Below are 19,772 nucleotides of genomic sequence, written 5' to 3' on the forward strand. Positions count from 1 at the left end.
AAATGCAATAATCCAAGTCTATGAATTTCACCAAGAGCAAAATATTAGAAATAAGCAAAATGTCCAACCATAGAAGACAATAAATTATGGTATATTCTATGAAAGAGTACTATGCAGCCAGAAAAAAAGATGAATGGCATCCATATAAACTGATAGGTAGTGATTACCCAGATATATTATTAAGTGAACAAATGCAATAATTTTTAAAATACTTTAACAAAGAAATAAATAAACAATGACTGAAAAAAGCAAAAGTGAGCTTGGCTTTTCTATTTTAGCACTTCTATTCCCATCTTATTCTTGCTTCACTAAGTATTTTTGACATTTCTCATGCTAAAAAAATTAAAAGCTAGGAATTTAAAAATCATATACAGTAATTTTATTTACTCAGAAAGTTTCCTTCCATTCACATAAGATTAGATCTATAGTTTTAGGCAAAGGAATCACAACTGTTTAGCTACCCACTTTTCCTTCCCTAAGGTTTCAAGTGGAAAAGAAACACTTGAAGCATGCATATACTAATACCTAAGCAGAGTTTAAATGTTCTCAATCTAAGTTCAACAGGGAAGCCTGGCGTGCAGACGTCCATGGGGTTGCAAAGAGTCGGACACAACCTGAGCAACCGAATGACAAATCTAAGTTGGCAGAGTATTATTCAATTGAAAAAGCAAGTTTTATTATCCTTTGCACTTAGGATAATCTCTAGAGACCACTATGTATTACTCCAGCAGAGAAAAGGACTGAGAGTAGCCACCCTAAGGAATGGCAACCTTTGCTAACCCTGAAAATATATTTTCTATTTGTTCGCAATTACCCAAGCACCAACTGCTCTGGAATTCTCTTTAGAAAGCAAATTAAATAACCTCGCTTCTTTGGTGAAAGGCATCTGATTTAAGACACATTATAGATCATGGGATTCAGTAAATTTTATTCTCTTCATTGAAAAGAAAAGTAAATGCTCAATGTAAAACACTGGGGGAAAAATCTGTTAAGAAAAAAAAAAACAAAAAACAGCAGACCTCCACCTCCAGATTAAGTAAAATCTATGACTTTGGTCCATTTTCATAAACATAAATTGTCCTACTACTAGAAATTACGCATTGAGAAAAATGGAAAAAATCTTGAAATTCACTATGTAAAAAGAAAAAGTTCCTTGAATTTTTGAAAATTAGAGTTTATTTTTCTTTTAGTTCCACACCCCAAAAGGAGGATATTAAAATAAACGACCCAATCAAAAAATGGGCCAAAGAACTAAACAGACATTTCTCCAAAGAAGACATACAGATGGCTAACAAACACATGAAAAGATGCACAACATCACTCATTATTAGAGAAATGCAAATCAAAACCACAATGAGGTATCATTTCACACCAGTCAGAATGGCTGCTATCCAAAAGTCTACAAGCAATAAATGCTGGAGAGGGTGTGGAGAAAAGGGAACCCTCTTACACTGTTGGTGGGAATACAAACTAGTACAGCCACTATGGAGAACAGTGTGGAGATTCCTTAAAAAACTGGGAATAGAACTGCCATATGACCCAGCAATCCCACTGCTGGGCATATACACCGAGAAAACCAGAATTGAAAGAGACGCGTGTACCCCAATGTTCATCGCAGCACTGTTTACAATAGCCAGGACATGGAAGCAACCTAGATGTCCATCAGCAGACGAATGGATAAGGAAGCTGTGGTACATATACACAATGGAATATTACTCAGCCATTAAAAAAATACATTTGAATCGGTTCTACTGAGATGGATGAAACTGGAGCCCATTATACAGAGTGAAGTAAGCCAGAAAGAAAAACAACAATACAGTATACTAATGCATATATATGGAATTTGAAAAATGGTAACGATAACCCTATATGCGAGACAGAATAAGAGACACAGATGCATGGAACAATTTTATGGACTCTGAGGGAGAAGGTGAGGGTGGGACGTTCTGGGAGAATAGCATTGAAACATGTATATTATCATATGTGAAACAGAACACCATTCCATGTTCGATGCATGTGACAAGGGCTCAGGGCTGGGGCAATGGGATGATCCAGAAGGATGGGATGAGGAGGGAGGTGGGTGGGGGGTCCAGGAAGGGGAACACATGTAAATCCATGGCTGATTCATGTCAATGTATGGCAAAAACTATTACAATATTGTAAAGTAATTAGCCCCCAACTAAAATAAATAAATTTATAAAAAAAAAAGAAGGAAAAAAAAAAAAAAAACTCTAGGTAGTTTAGAAATGATGACAGAGGGATTTTAAATGAATAAAAAAGTTAGTTTTCTAGCTATTACCTAGGATAAATGATGTTAATAAATTTTTGCTATGGAAAAAAAAAAAATGTTTCCTTTGCACTAAAATTGTGCTGCATGACTGCTCTCAACCAGTTCCAGACAGATTTCTACATTTTCCCTCATTCATGAAATATTTTCTTTAATATTTAAACTTTGACTTGTCTTACCTCATTCTACAAAAGTTGTGATTCTACTGGACTGGAGGGAATGTAGAGGGAAGTATTCCACAAGGCCTTTCTAGAAACAACCAGCATCATAGAACTTACGGCCTTCCCTGGTGGCTTAGTGGTAAAGAACCCTCCTGCCAATGCAGGGGACATGGGTTCACATCCACTGCCCTGCACAGGGCCCTGAGACTGTCCTCCATCCCACCCCTCCCCTCCTCATGGTCTCACTGTACACTCTCCTCACAACCTGGACTTCTATCTAGTTGGTTGTCTGCAGCATCAGATTGGAAACCTTTAAGGATGGTAATCTGTCTTATTTTTTTCATGATCTATACCATCCACAAAATATTTAGCAACTATCTTAAATACATAAATAAATGAATGTTGTTGTTGTTTAGTCACAAAGTCAGGTCTGACTCTTTTGTGACCCCATGGACTATATCTCACCAGGCTCCTCTGTCCATGGGATTTCCCAGGCAAGAATACTAGAGTAAGTAGCCATTCCCTTCTCCAAGGGATCTTCCTGACCCAGGGATTGAACCCAGGTCTCCTCCATTGCAGACAGTTTCCTGCATTGCAGGTAGATTCTTTACCAACTGAGCCACCAGACTGGAACCTTAAGTAAGGTAACTGTGATGGACATTCCTCCTACTTCTACAGGGCTTGGTGTATTTCGTGTAACTGCCCCTGCCCTCAGGTCGCTGCAGAGCACGCCACAGCTAGGAGCCATCCCTGACTCCTGCCCTCCTCCCTTCTGCCATCAGGGCAGGGCTCTGTTAGTGGGACTCATGGGAAAAGGTAGAAACAAAAGAGGAACACAGTTGTCTCCAAACTTCCCCTCTAGCTCAGCTCCCAGTGCAGCCAGTGGTTGTGTCATTGGCAGTTTCCTTTTGTTTTATTCTTTATCTTCTGTTCTTTTCCACTTAACTCAAAAAGGAATTTTTTTTTTTTTTTTACTGTGAAATGGAGTTGAATATTACTGCCTGTCAGTAAAACTGTGAAACAAACAAAACTTGAAGCAGCATTCACACAGTAATAAGCAGCCCTAAGTGCTACAAACTCCATAAAAAAGCAATTCAGGAGCTAACTATAATAGTAATAATTAACATTTATTGAGTACTTAATATGTACCAGATATTTTGCTAGGCAGTTTACACTTACTTCTCTAAGCAATTTTTTGAGATAAGTATTATTACCTTTTACAGATGAGGAAGCAATCACATAGCTAGTGTTCGAAATAGGTTATCTGACATCCAAATACACTCACTTAAATTGAGACAACTGGAAGCCTAAAAAGTAATCATGGAAAAGACACTGGTTTGCCCAAATACAGTATAGTTGAGGCATCATTTTGATCCTAAGATGTTCATGGGAAAAAACAAAAAGAGTTAAGGAGATGAATCTGGGGTTAAATATTTCTACACCACTGGAATTGTTCTAAGGAGTGTGGGGTATGGACTATAGGCGTTAGAATCCAATAGAGAACCTAAAGCAACTAGAGAAAGAGCAACTAATAAACCCAAAATTAGTAGAAGGAAAGAAATCATAAAGACCATTCCCTTAAAAAACAGCCATGTAAGGCAGCTGAAAGAAGTCCATTTTTATTCTTTGTGATATGCAGTTACTGTCTACATTTATTATCAAAAATTTTAGCCCTTTATTTCTATAGAATAATACTCTTTATTACAGTCACAGTTATTTTATTGATTATTAAAGCTAACATTGAATCCAGAAATTCTTTCAATTCTTAAATTTTATATACTTGAACACCTAAGGTACTTACCTAGAAATGTTCCAGTATCTTCCAGTAATTTGATTTACTACACTCAGTGCCATAATATTATAATCTGAACATAAAATGGTCTGTTCTTTAAAGTAAGTCTTAAGTTCTAAGAAGAAAAAACAACAACAAAAACTGAAAGACCTATGTCACCTTTCTATATTTTTCAACTGATTTTGATTAGTATAAATATCAGGCTTATTGATGTTATCATGCTTCCTCTGCCATGATTCTCCAAAATGTTCTAGATCAGTTGTAAGAAAGCTAAGCCTTTCATCCTTTTCCTAAGCTCTTCATTACTTTCTGAGTCAATATCTTTTCTTTAAATTTCTCTTTGCCCTTCTCCCCTTTGTCATCTTTCCTGATCATTCTTTGAGTTCTTTTAAAATCTCCTTTAAAACAGCATACAAAGTCACATTTCTCTTTCTCTATCTTCCAATATGTTGCCCTAAGTGTAAACAAAAACAAATCCTTTTTTAACATTATCACAATTTACATTTCTTAATTAAGTGATATATCCCAGTGACAGTGGGAATGAGGCATTTGAGATGTGCAGGAGGAAACATTTTGATCCAAAAGTACCAAGTGGAAATAAACATAATGATAGCAGTAAAAGTGCATTGCTGACTTGGAAGGGATTAGAAGGGCCATCAAGTTCACAAACAGTGTCTGGCGTATAATGTCACCAATAAATATTTCATATTCATCATGTACATAGCTAAGACAAAATATTCTGAGGAGTTATTAAAATACAAATATTCAAGAAGAGATTTTTTTCATTCTAATAATCATCAGAGTACTTTATTATAGACACCAAACTGATCCAATAGAAATAAAAATAAGTATTCATTAATTTATTTTTCAATCAGAAAAGAGAATCAAAAGATATCAGATTGAGGTAAGCATGTAACATACTCATATACATTCTAATTATGGGTATAGGAATTAATTACTATTGACCATTAAGTTTATCTGAGTATATAAAATTAGAGTAAAATAAAAGAGTTGAGCAAATTATAAATAATGACCATATGCAGAGCTATTGAGTTAACTTATAGTTTTATGCATGTAATAAGCTGAGTGATAAGATTAGCACATTTTTTTGAGCTTATAGTACTTTAACTTCAAAGAAGAATAGTCACAACCAGTTAAATAGAACTTTTATGTACATTAAAGTTAAACTTCACATTTTTTTGCTATAGAAATCATAGCTAAAGCCTTTGATTACACTAACTCCTTTAAAGTAAAGAGCTCTCTCATAAAGCGTTAGTGACAAAAATGTGATATTTTTTTTAAAAGTTCAGAAAGCATGTGCTTCTGTGAGAGTCATAATCTTAAGAAGAATTTGAAATAATTCCAGTTATTGATCTTGCCCATCATTTCATAAAAACTAAAACTTCAATTTCATAACATACAAAGGAATATTGCTTTTAAATAACCTAACTAACAAGGACTTTTTGTGTCCACCAAACTCAATAATAGAATAAATCCATCACTTTAACATGTTACCTAAAATTTTTCTTTAAATTTATAATTGAAGGTATTTTTATTTTTTAATGATAACCCTTCATTGGCCTTCTAGACAGTCTTATCTCTGCATTTTGATATATTGCATTAAGAACATCTTGATGTACATTTTGGTTTAACTAGGTACTGTTAAAGGTAATCTTTTGGTTTGATTGTTTAGCTGACTTTGGTGCTAATAAGATAAAGAATGAGGAGTCTAATGAAGCTTGTGTATGGAAATAATGATAGATGGCTTATTTGGAATTCTACAGACCTGGCACTGCCAGGCCTGCTGAGGAGTCTTTGGAACCTAACTAATTTTAGAGAGAGGTTTTATAGATTACATAGAGACAGGGCACATTTTAATCATTTTTACAGCACTGCATGGCCTGGGGTACCAGAATCTATTAAACAAGGATTATAAACTTTGTTTTAAACTGAATCCTAAATTGTTTCTTGATGTATAGTCAACAACAACACTGTAAGATCAATCACAGTTACTGAGGCATATTAAAATCAACTTGTTTACTTTTAATTGCTCATATGCCTGACCCTCTGAGGTACAGCTGTTCATGAAGCTAAATTACTTTTCTCCCAGATAGGGGTTTCATTTTTGTTTACAACTGCAATCACTTCTTTACTAAAACCATCAACATACTCTACTTTTTACACTTCTACTTTTAATTTACTCTCTCTATCCTTAAAAATGTGCTGAAAATGATGCCATTCATGTCATTCTCTACACCTTACAATATTTCTAGGGAATTTCTGTTCCCTAGGAAATAATGAGTTGAGTGTTAAAATATATTATGCTACTACACACAGGCAGATATTCAGACATTTCATGTGGCTGTATTCTCATAGAATCTTAATAGTTTAACTAGAGTACCTTACACCTGGAAGCAAAAATATTTTTTCATGAGAAGTGAAGTTGCTCATGTGCGACTCTGAGATCCCATGGACTATAGCCTACCAGGCTCCTCCATCCATGGACTTTTCCAGGCAAGAGTACTGGAGTGAGTTGTCATTTCCTTCTCCAGGGTATCTTCCCAACCCAGGGATTAAACCCAGGTCTCCCGCATTGCAGGCAGATGCTTTACCATCTGAGCCACTGCTACTGCTGCTAAGTCGCTTCAGTCATGTCCGACTCTGTGCGACCCCATAGACGGCAGCCCACCAGGCTCCACCGTCCCTGGGATTCTCCAGGCAAGAACACTGGAGTGGGTTGCCATTTCCTTCTCCAATGCGTGAAAGTGAAAAGTGAAAGTGAAGCCGCTCAGTCGTGTCTGACTCTTAGCGACCCTATGGACTGAAGCCTACCAGGCTCCTCCGTCCATGGGATTTTCCAGACAAGAGTACTGGAGTGGGTTGCCATTGCCTTCTCCATCTGAGCCACTAGGGAAGTCCAAAATATTTGTCAATGGCATCTAAATTGTCTAGTTTTAAATGGCTACTTTTATGTGTTGGATATATTACATAATTATAAATATATATTTTAATATTTATAAAAAGTATCAATTATAAATCAATATCCATATTCTATGACATATGAGACTAAGAGGGAGAGAAAATAAAGATGTGAGCATAACTTACCTGGGAATTCAGAAGATCTGAATTCAAGATCTGGCTTCCCATTAAATAATTATGCAACCAGCAATCTAGTTGATATCTTTGGGCCTCGATTTTTACATCTGTAAAACATAAATAAAATAGAAATAAACATAGGGAATTTTGAATATTGTTATGGCAATATATACACCTGATACTGTTTTAGAAGATTAAATGTCCATTATTATTGTCCATGTATAAACACACACACATACACTGACTCACTCTACTCAATTCATCAAAGATTTGACAAATAGACAAATAACCATAATGAGGAGAGAGGTGAGAGAAAAGAGTGCATTATAGGGGGGATTCACCTAATTTTTAAATTATCCATTTTATGTTAAAATGAGCTACATGTGTTTTCAGTGTAGGTTCAAAATAACTAAACCAACACTTAAAATTTCAGTCTTGCTAGGTAATAGTGAGCTAAACACTAAAGTTGCATTATTACAAAATATATCCATTACATGTGTATATAGTCAAACTTTGATTATTCTTTGTTTCCTCTATCTTTAACACAATAAAAATGCTTAAAAATTGACTTCAATGTTCTGAATTTCAAATGAAGTTGACTACCACTGTTGGTGACATTTCCTTAAACATATATTAAGTGAAATATTATCACATTTAATAATATGCATATTACTTCATTTCTTGAACTTCAAAGTGTTCTCATTTATGCTTCAGTCATACTGTGAGTCACTGATTATTCTGATCAAACAAACTGCAAGAATGAAATGTCAATGTTAGATCCAAGTTTTCCCACTTTTCAGTCTTTAAATGCTTTGTAAGGCATCATCAGTAGAACAGTTTTTCAATTTCCTCAAGGAAAGAAATAAGTATATCATGACACAGTGTATCAGTTAGTGTTTGCTAATTGATAACAATCCACACCAAAACGTATCGTGTGTCACACAGATACAACTTATAACTTCTCATAGTGTTTATGGTTGATTAACTCTCCTGATCAGAACCAGCTAAGCTGAGCCTGGACATCTTGATCCCCTCACTCACATGTCTGGAGCCTCAGCTGGAATGGCTGGTGACTCTCTCCACCTTGTCTGTCGTCCTCCAGCAGGTCAGCTGAGGCCACTTTCCATGATGGCAGAAGTATTTCCAGGAACAAGAGTGGACAATTTTCAAAGTGTAAGAAGTTTTCAAACTTCTATTTATGTCATCTTTGCTATTGTCCCATTTAGCAAGTCACTTGGCCATGAGTGTGGGACTGGACTACCAAGGGATATGGGAACGGGGAGGAGGCATGAATGGAGGTCCAGTATGACACAGTCTATCACACAAAGCAGAATGGAGTATTCTTACAACGTTTTATAGACTCACACGAAATAAATACTGCTGGTGTTCACTCACATCCTCTTCATCAGATTAGCATCCTTATTCCTCAGCCACTGTGAGTAATGCCTGCCAGAAGCTTGGGCTTTTGATTATGCTTTGATTCATTGATTTTTTTAATTATTTGCAACCAAACTTATCTGTTATACTATTATCTGTTTAATTATCTGTTACACTACTATTCTTCAATCCTTTCTTTATAAAATAATACACAACCAAAAGAATTCTGACTAAATATTCTATTATTTCTGTTATTCTTTCTATATATAAAAGCAGATACATGATCAAAAGGATTCTGACTAGTACTCTATTATTTCTTCTTCCTTTATATAAAAATGGATAAATAATTGCCACAAAGTCTATCTTAAATGTTTAGTATACTATCAGTTATTTTAAATGCATATAAATATTTACTGACTCATTTTATTTCTCTTATTCTATTTTTGTATATATTTATTCTTAAGCAGCACAGTGGGTCATATTTAGCTGTACTGTGACAAACCAGGAAAGTAAAAACAAAATTCTTGCCAAGACCAAATGATGAAGAAAATTGGTACCAAGGAACTAAGAATATATTTTATTTTTAATACAATGATTAAGAAAAAATACATATTTAAAAGCAGAAATATGATAGCACTGTCACAGAACTCAAGAAGGTTAAAAATAAAACAGAAATTTTAAGCATTAGAAAATTTAAATATGATTTTCCAAAGTAATATTTTATAATAAACATCTGTGAAATTTAAAGAAAATACTATGATACACGCACCTTTTTTAGTTCCTCAGGTGTAACAGCAAAGAATGGATATAGTGATAATGCAGTACTCTAGTTACTTATATTTTGCTGTAAAAATCTCTTTCCCTTTGAGACTCTTCCATTCCAGTATCAACTTCATAATATATACAGCTCGCATAAGATCTCACTCTTCTCCACTTATTTATTCAATGTTAAATCTTCATAGATCTATCTATTTATATATCTCTGTGTTTTAATCAAATTTGTCCAACATTGTCTTGAAAACTTGTCACTTGAGATAATTTTCTTATTTTATTTTAAATAAACCAAGAATAACATACTATAAAAAGACCTACACACCACAACCAAGTGTGAGCTATCCTAGGTATGCAAGACTGATTTAACATTCAAAAATCAGTTAATATAATCTATCACATAAATATGCTAACAAACAAAATATCATATCAGTAGATGCAGGAAAAAAAGCATTAGACAAAATATAATGCATATTCATGATAAAAACTCTGTAAGCTGGGGACAGAAGGAAACTTTCTCAATGTGATTTAAAAAAAAGAAAATCTACAAAAATCTTACAACTATCATCATATCTAGCAGTGAGAAACTAGAAGCTTTCCTACTAAGATCAGGAGAAAGGCAAGAATACACCCTGTGGCCATTCCTTTTCAACATTGTACTTGAAGTCCTAGCTAACACAGTAAGGCAAGGCAAGGAAACAAGAGACATACAGAAATATAAAACTGTCTTTCCCCACAGGTAACAAAATTTTCTACTTAGAAAATTCTAAATAATCAACAAAATCTCCTGGAATTAAAAAGCAATTATATAGAAGTTTTCAAAATCAAAGATCAAATATACAATCACTTTCCCATACACTAGTAACAAACAAATATATTATGAAATTTAAAAACACAATACCATTTAAATTAACACCCAAAAAGTAAAATATTTAGGCATAAACTAGCAAAACATATATATATATGTATATATAATAGTTATGAGAAATATTAGAAAATGTTGATAAATTAAATTAAAGGAAAACTAAGTAAGTGGAGAGATAGTCTATGTCCTTGGGTTGGAAAAATCAATACTCTCAAGCTCTCAGTTCTTTCCATTTCAATCCATATTTCCAATTCCAATCAAAATCCCAGCATATTGTTCTACAGATATGGAGAAACTTATTCTAAAGTTGATATGGAGAAGCACAAACCCAGAATAGCTAACACAACGTTGAAGAAAAAGAACAAAGTTAGAGGATGGATACTACTTAACTTCAAGACTTAATCTAAAATTACAGTAATCAAGAAGAGACAAATATATCAGTGCATCAGAATAGAAAGCCTAGAAGTAGATGCATATAAATACAGTCAACTCATCTTTAATAAAGGAGCAAAGGCAATAAAATAGAGCAAACAGCCTTTTCAGCAAATGGTGCTGAAACCATTTCCATATGCCAGATATCCACATGCAAAAAAAAAAAAATCAATCTAGATAGACTATTCATCCCTTTCACAAAAATGAACTCAAAATTGATTACAGGGAATTTCCTGGTGGTCCAGTAGTTTCACCAGGTTCAATTCCTGGTCAGAGAAGTAAGATCTCAAAAGCTGTGCAGTATGGCCAAAAAAAAAAAAAAAAAGATTACAAACCTAAATACAAAACACAAAATTCCTAGAGGATAACATAGGAGAAAAATCTAGATGACTTTGGGTTTGGTCATAAAACACCATGTGCACAGTCTATAAAAGACTTAGCAAGTGGGACTTCATTAAAATTAAAAATTTATGCTTTGTGTAAGAGATTATCAAGAGAATGAGAAGACAAGTTGTATACTGGGAAAAAATATTTGCAAAAGAAATATCTGACAATGAACTGTTATCCAAAACATACAAAGAACTCTTAAAACTCCACAATAAGGAAATAAACAACCCAAATTTAAAACAATGAACCAAAGGCCTTAAAAGACACCAAAGAAAATGTACATATGACAAATAAGCATATGAAAAGATGCTCCATATCATATGTCATCAGGGAAACAACAAGATGCCACTACACAACCACAGGCTACCTGAGCTTGTGCTTTGCTTTACTGAGTAAATAATGCATTTTTACAAATTGAATGTTTGTGGTAATCCTAAATTGAGCAAGTCTACTGATGCCATTTTTCCAACAATATTTGTTCGTTTCACCCCTCTGTGATACATTTTGATAATTCTCACAGTTTTTCAACCCTTTTGCATTATTATTATATTTGTTACAGTGATCTGTGATCAGTGATCTTTGATGTTACTATTGTAAAAAATTACATCTTACTGAAGGCTCAGATGACGGTGCAGCATTTTTTAGGCAATAAAGCATTTTAAAATTATGGTACATACATTGTTTTTTAGACATAATGTACACTTATAAACTACAGAATAGTATAAACATAACTTTCATAAACACCTGGAAATTTAAAGATGATTGTGACTTGCTTTACTGTAGTGGTCTAGAACTGAACCTGCAATGTCTCCATGGTATGCCTGTATTAGAACAGCCAACATCCAGAACACTGACAACCCTAAATGTTTGGGAGATGTGTAACAATAGGACCTTCTACTCATTGCTAGTGGGAATGCAAAATGGGACCCACTCTTTGGAAGGCAATTTGGACTTTTCTTACAAAACTGCAATACTCTTACCATAAGATCCAGAAATCACATTCCTGAGTATTTACTCAAAGGAACTGAAAACTATGTCCACACAAAAACCTGAACATGAATGTTTATAGCAGCTAAATAATTGCCAAAACTTGCAAGCAATCAAGATGTCCTTCAGTAGGTGAATGGATAAATAGTGGTACATCCAGATAATGGAATACTATTCAACACTAAAAAGAAATGAGTTTTCAAAAAATGAAAATACATGTAGGAAACAATGCATATTACCAAGTGAAAAAAGCCAATCTGAAAAGACTACAGGCTATATAATTCTAATTATATGACATTCTAGAGAAGGCAAAACTATGGAGACAGTAAAAGGTCAGTGACTGCCAGGACTTAGAGGGGAAGCCTAGATAAACAGGCACAGTACAGAAGACTTTTAGGACAATGAAACTAGTCTGTATGAAACCATAATGGTGAATATATGTCATCATAATTTGTCCAAAGCCATAGAATGCATAACACTGAAAATGAACGCCATTGTAAACTATGGACTCTGGGTGACAAAGATGTGTCAGTCAGTGGAGGTTTATCGGTTCTAACAAATATACTACTAAGTTGTAGATGTCCATAGTGGGGAGGCCACCCATGAACAGGGGAAGGGGGTTGGGCTTCCCTGGTGGCTCAGTGGTAAAGAATCCACCTGCAAGCAGGAAATGCAGATTCAATCCCTGGGTCTTGAAGATCCGCTGGAGTAGGAAATGGCAACCCACTCCTATTCTTGTCTGGAAAGTCCTATGGACAGAGGAGCCTGGGGACACATGGGGACACAAAGAGTCAGACATAATTTAGTGACTAAACAACAACAAACAACAGTGCATTCATGGGGGCAAGAGAGTTAATGGGATATCTCTGTACCTTCTACCCAGTTTTGCTGTGAGCCTAAAACTGCTCTAGAAAATAAAGTGCATTTTTACAAGTCAAAAACTTTAAAAAGGATAATATAAATTTTTATTTCTTAAGATTGTTTGTCCCATTAAGCCAAGTCGTGCCACCGTGGTGCAAATTAAAATTCTACAGTGAATAACTTCATGATAATTTTGTTGGAAAACAGGTTTGTTAGGAAATAAAAATCTTTAATTTCCACAGTGTTTTTATGAAGGCCATTTTACTACATACAGAAAGTTGGCTAAATATAAAGCAAATATATCTGTACTAAAGCCTCCAAGGGAACTTAGAATGTCCAATTTAATTTGTTTCCAAAAACTAATGAGAACAAGGGGATTAAAGTTCAACTAAAAATACTGTAAGATAACACTTCTGGACCCATGTGTCTAAAAAGACTTAAAAAATTATTTTTCTTCTTCAAATTTAAATTCTCTTAATATACAGCTTGTAGGTGTCAGTGTGTGTGTGTGTGTGTGCTCAACCATGCCTGACTCTTTGCAACTCCATGGACTGTAGCCTGCCAAGTTCCTCTGTCCATGGGATTTCCCAGGACAGAGCTGGAATGGGTTGGCATTTCCTCCTTCAGGGGATCTTCCTGACCCAGGGATCAAACGTGTGTCTCCTGCATCTCCTGCACTGGCAGGCAGATTCTTTACCACTGGGCCACCTGGGAAGCCCGGGAAGTAAGCGTCAGAGCTCTAGGTTATCAGCTCAATCCAGCCTCATGTAGTTGCCTGGATAATCCCCCACCAACTATTGTTTTATCCTTCTATAATCACCCTTAAGGACACAAGAGACAAAGCCTAGAAAAAGTCAACATTATTGTACTTTTTTTAAAGAATATTATTCTGCATCATACGTGAAACATTAATCACATCTGATTCACAGTCTAGGTTTCCTAGTCTAGAAAACAAATGTGCACATTAGGCAAAGGTCTCAAGGACCTGCCTTGCCTACCCTGGATGTAATTTATACAGCTACAAAGGTGCAGACCTGGAACCTGAACTTGAGCTCTCCAATCTCTCACCCAGAACACTTCTAAATACATTGTGCTGACTGGAGTGATTGGTAAGACAAATCCCACTGACATCTGAGTAGCATCTCCTCTGTTGACTATTCTTATTCTCTTGGACTTCCTGAATACAACCTGCTCCTTCTTCCCCTGCACTCTCTCTCTCCTGAGCAAATTTATCACCCTCAAAAATTTTGTCTTTCTTTCAGGTTTCTTATCCTTTTTCTCTATTTCTACCACGTAAACAATCACCTACAATTTCAATTATCACCAATTTGAAGATTACTCTGAAACTGTTATTGGAAATATAGACTTCTCATCTAAGCTTTAGGACCATATGCCAAACTATTTCCTCACTGGTGACTAAGACATCCAAGAAGGCTTGAGACAACATTTTAACTTATAGATCTCTGACACCCAGCATAGCTCCTGGCACATAGTAGGTAGGTATTCATTCAGTACATGTACAGTGAGTGAATGAATGAATGAATGAATGCACAAAAAATTAATCTGATTTCTGTATTAGATGAAGAAGAGAAATACTACTGCAGAGTCTGATTTAAAGTCTCCAATAATCATTCAAATATGAGGTGATGAGGCTCTGCAATAGGACACTGGGTATAGGAACAGAATAAAAAGGATCAAAAGAGCCATTGTTTAGAAGAGAACTCTTAAATGCCTCCTTTGTGGCTTGTGCCTTTGCCTCTGGAGAGCTCAATCTCTTTCCCTCCTCCTGCCTAAATTATTCCAGTCCTAGAAACAGATATTTAAATCCACTTTTTCCATTAAATATAGCTGCTTAACAGATCTCACATTATTATTTTCTTCTCTGGACTATATATATATATAAACTATGTATACACACATATAATATATATTCATTTCAGAAAACAGCCCACAATTGTAAAACTTAGCCCCATCAATCATTACTGTCTTTGGCTCTAGGTAAATTTTTTAGTATTTCCAAGACACACTGTCTTCATATTCTACAAGATTATTGTCAGGATTAAAATTAATAGGATAGCACATAACATTCATTTTGCATAAAAGACATAGAACCTTCACGTCTACTGTACTTAAAATGAAATTCATACACATTGGCATTTAATTTTTATCCAGATATTTCAGTTTAACCAGAGTGAAGTATTTAATGAAGGTCCTGTAGGTCTTTGTAGTCTACATCAGTTCAGTTCAGTTCAGTCACTCAGTCATGTCCGACTCTTTGCGACCTCATGGACTGCAGCACCCCAGGTTTTCCCGTCCATCTGTCCAACTTCCAGAGCTCTGTCCAACTCCCAGAGCTTGCTCAAACTCCTGTCCATCGAGTAGGTGATGTCATCCAACCATCTCATCTTTTGTCATCTCAATCTTTTTTTTTTAATAAATTTATTTATTTTAGTTGGGGGCTAATTACTTTACAATATTGTAGTGGTTTTTGCCATACATTGACATGAATCAGCCATGGGTTTACATGTGTTCCCCATCCTGAACCCCCCTCCCACATCCCTCCCCATTCCATCCCTCTGGGTCATCCCATTGCCTCAGCCCTAAGCATTTGTCTCATGCATCGAACCTGGAATGGTGTTCTGTTTCACATATGATAATATACATGTTTCAATGCTATTCTCTCAGAATGTCCCACCCTCACCTTCTCCCTCAGAGTCCATAAGACTGTTCTATGCATCTGTGTCTCTTATTCTGTCTCGCATATAGGGTTATCGTTACCATCCTTCAAATTCCATATATATGCATTAGTATACTGTATTGGTGTTTTTCTTTCTGGCTTACTTCACTCTGTATAATGGGCTCCAGTTTCATCCACCTCAATAGAACTGATTCAAATGTATTCTTTTTAATGGCTGTGTATATGTACCAGAGCTTCCTTATCCATTCATCTGTTGATGATAGACATCTAGGTTGCTTCCATGTCCTGGCTATTATAAACAGTACTGTGATGAACATTGGGGTACACATGTCTCTTTTAATTCTTATGCAGCATCAGAGTCAGTTCTTTGCATCAGGTGACCAAAGCATTGGAGCTTCAGCTTTAGCATCAATCCTTCCAATGAATATTCAGGACTGATTTCCTTTAGGATTGACTTGTTTAATCTCCTTGCAGTCCAAGGGACTTCCAAGAGTCTTCCCCAACACCACAGTTCAAAAGCATCAATTCTTCAGTGCTCAGCTTTCTTTATGGTTCAGTTCTCATATTATTTGTCAGCAAGCAATGTCTCTGCTTTTCTTTTTTGTTAAGTAACATTCATTTTAATTCAAGGCTAATGACTTTAGAATATTGTGGTGGTATTCACCATACATGAATACACCAGACATGAATCAGCCATTGGTGATGTCTCTGCTTTTCAATACAGTGTCTAGGTTGGTCATAGATTTTCTTCCAAGGAGCAAGTGTCTTTTAATTTCATGGCTGCAGTCACCATCCACAGTGATTTTGGAGCTCAAGAAAATAAAGTCTGTCACTGTCTCCATTTTGTCCCCATCTATTTGCCATGAACTGATGGGACCAGATGCCATGATCTTTGTTTTTTGAATGTTGAGTTTTAAGCCAGCTTTTTCATGCTCCTCTTTTACTTTCATCAAGAGGCTCTTTAGTTCCTCTTCACTTTCTGCTATAAGGGTGGTGTCATCTGCATAATTGAGGTTATTGATATTTCTCCTGTCAATCTTGATTCCAGTTTGTGCTTCATCCAGCCTGACATTCTTCATGATGTACTCTGCATAGAAGTTAAATAAACAGGGTAACAGTATACAGCCTTGACATATTCCTTTCCCAATTTGGAACCATTGCAGTCCAGTTCTAACTGTTGCTTCTTGACCTGCATACAGATTTCTCAGGAGGCAGGTGAGGTGGTCTGGTATTTCCATCTCTTTAGAATTTTCTCTAGTTCATTGTGATCCACACAGTCAAAGGCTTTGGCATAGTCAATAAAGCAGAAGTAGATGTTTTTCTGGAACTCTCTTGCTTTTTCTATGATCTACTATGTAGTCTACATGGTACACACTTTATGCTTCTGTAATTATTATTCTGCAGCTACATAATTAAACCCAAAACTTTTAAACATCAAGACATGCTAAAGTTGCTGTGAAAATGATTATTTTAATAAAAGACAGTAAAATAATCTAAATAGAGTTTTTCAAAATTCCTAGGAGATTAGTATTTCAATAAAATATTCACATCCAACTTCAAGAATTTTAACTATTTATCATGACACCAAACTGCAGAAACTATTATAATGCATGTTTTAATTTTGCTATAAACTATAAATTGTCTTCAGAAACCTGAAAGTTTCTGATTTTTCCTAAGGACATGATGCTCCTATTCATCTCTCTGCTATACTAGAACTCACTAATAAGATTAAACTTCTGGTGAGTCAGAACCACGTTTTAATGCATTTTGTCAGACTGCTCTTTGCTAAACATCTACAGAGAAAGGTATGCAGAGGCTTTAGTTAATAAACAGATGACTAAGTTTAAACACTGCTCAATTACAGTCACTTTTTAAAACAAATACCAGGCTTTATTATGTTTTACTCTTTGCTATTTAGATCTTTCTTAAGTCAGAAGATTGTTGTATGAAGCAGAACACTCTGTGAGTTTGCTATTAAGACTTCTGTAGAGGAATTATCCAAGTGAAAAATTGAACCATCTTCTTACTGTCACATGATTTTTATTAGCTGCTAACCTACATTGCCTTAAATATGTGGCACTGCCACACATTTCCTGTCCTCTTTCTCTCAAAAGTTCAGCTTTTTCTAAGCATTAAATGGTATTTGTTGAAAGTAAGGCCCTAAAAGAACCTTAAACTTGAGAACTTCGGCCAGCATGAAAACTATGGCAGGAGGACATTGGCTGACCTGGTGCCAGGCTCATGCATCTTGCTTCCAAAACTGAAAGCTCACTGTTCAAGAGCTAATGAGAAGGCCCAAACTCAAAACACTTGGAGAAGGCACCAGAAAGATAGTACATGATTCTGATCAGAATTTCTAAATAATATTTTAACTGTAAACTATATTAATAAGAATGTAAAATTGAAGCTGCTATATGAATATCTTTAGTGCATGTAAAAGCAAAAGTATTGGAAATATCAATTAATGAAGAAGATGAAGAGCTTAAGTTTTGGGCATATGGTATACGTTACATTTTTAAAATAATCAAAAGCCATTCCTTCTGGTACAGGGAAATAAGAATTTTCAAGAAAAATTTTAAATGTTACTAACAGCATTTTTAGGTTGTTTACCTGTTCACCAGCATTTATTAAAGCACCTATAACATGCAAGGTGCTGTGTTACATGCCCAATGGCAAGTCTTATAGACAATGACCCTGCTCTTGAACTTGAAGTATATCAGGAAAATAAATTTTAGTGACTGATATTACAAAAGAACAAACACTCCATGTTGCAGAAGTAAATAACAGGGAAGCATAACATACTTGTTATCCTTTGCTAATTAAATCAGCTATAAAACACTTTTATGTGAGTTTTGACACATATCCTAGGAAGGAAGGCACAACCATCAGTGGGAAGGATGGCATACTACTTTGGTCAGACAAAAATGCCAAAATCAAATCTGGTAATCAATATGCTAGAAGTAGTTTCAGGCAGCACATTAAGAGATTTAGGGTTGTCAGAAAGCAAACTCAGTCAAGGGAAGAGAGACTACACATTCATTTTGTTAATGTCAACTATGGATGAAGAGGACACATTCAGTGAAAATGTCCATGTGAAATTTGAGGTTGGGTGCATCCATAGTAAGACTTAAAAGAAGGTTGGAAATGAGGATGTAAATTTAACAATCACTGTGAACAAATAAGTGGAGAGGTCACTGGTATTTATAAGAGATGAATACAAAGAAAAAGGAGAGCTGAAGAGAGCGCCTATGTAAGTACTACAAAAGGAAAAGGACATAATATTTTCAGATAAAAGTCCCTTATACCTAATGTGTCCCTACTGAATATGTATTATCATAATTTTAGGATATGACTTCTCTATTCAGTAATCATAGAAGTTTAAAAGTGGTTAAACACCAGTTTAAAAAAACAATACTTCTGTTTCATAATAAATGCTATTTCAAACTCTAAAAGCAAATTCTAACATACCACTGCCTGGTAAATATCTATCAATCCATTTTATATAAAAGACATACATACAAATAAATATATCCTATATATTTACAGACACAGCATGATAGCATTGGAAAATTGGCAAGACTTGGTTCAACTGGCTACACAGCCCATTACTTTTTCTATTTCAAGCTACCAATGAACAGCTTAGTTTGAAAAATGAATATCAAAAGTGAATATATGATGTATCACATTGATTGATTTCCATATACTGAAGAATCCTTGCATCCCTGGAATAAATTAAACCCAACTTGATCGAGGTGTTTGAGCTTTTTGTTGCTGAATTCTGTTTGCTAAAATTTTGTTGAGGATTTTGGCATCTGTGTTCATAGGTGATACTGGCCTGTAGTTTTCTTTTTTGTGTTGTCTTTGTCTGGTTTTGGTCTTTGTCTGGTTTGGTATCACCAGTGTGATGGTGGCCTCGTAGAATGAGTTTGGAAGGGTTCCTTCCTCTGAAATTTTTTGAAAGAGTGTTAGAAGGATATTTAAAGCATTAACTCTTCTCTAAATATTTGATAGAATTCTCCTGTGAAGCCATCTGGTCTTGGGCTCTTGTTTTGGGAGAT

At 35.2% G+C, this 19,772-nt stretch overlaps 1 protein-coding gene across 5 annotated transcripts in view; it reads right to left on the reverse strand.

The window, feature by feature from the left end:
• LOC145504489 (uncharacterized) overlaps positions 1-19,772 on the reverse strand; it is a 205,581-nt gene that overhangs the window by 88,017 nt on the left and 97,792 nt on the right. For 3 of the 5 annotated variants that reach the window (XR_014052241.1, XR_014052242.1, XR_014052243.1), the window contains 3 exons: positions 7,346-7,443; positions 4,250-4,355; positions 3,663-3,755 (listed from right to left, as the gene is read on the reverse strand). The gene's annotated coding sequence lies outside the window, so the exon portion shown is untranslated. Of the gene's footprint in view, positions 1-3,662; positions 3,824-4,249; positions 4,356-7,345; positions 7,444-19,772 lie in introns of those variants that run through there. The other 2 variants (XR_014052240.1, XR_014052246.1) reach the window with 2 other exon arrangements.

The sequence above is a fragment of the Giraffa tippelskirchi genome, chromosome 1 (assembly GCF_054371585.1).
Source record: "Giraffa tippelskirchi isolate mGirTip1 chromosome 1, T2T-mGirTip1v1.2.pri, whole genome shotgun sequence".
Taxonomy (NCBI): Eukaryota; Metazoa; Chordata; class Mammalia; order Artiodactyla; family Giraffidae; genus Giraffa; species Giraffa tippelskirchi.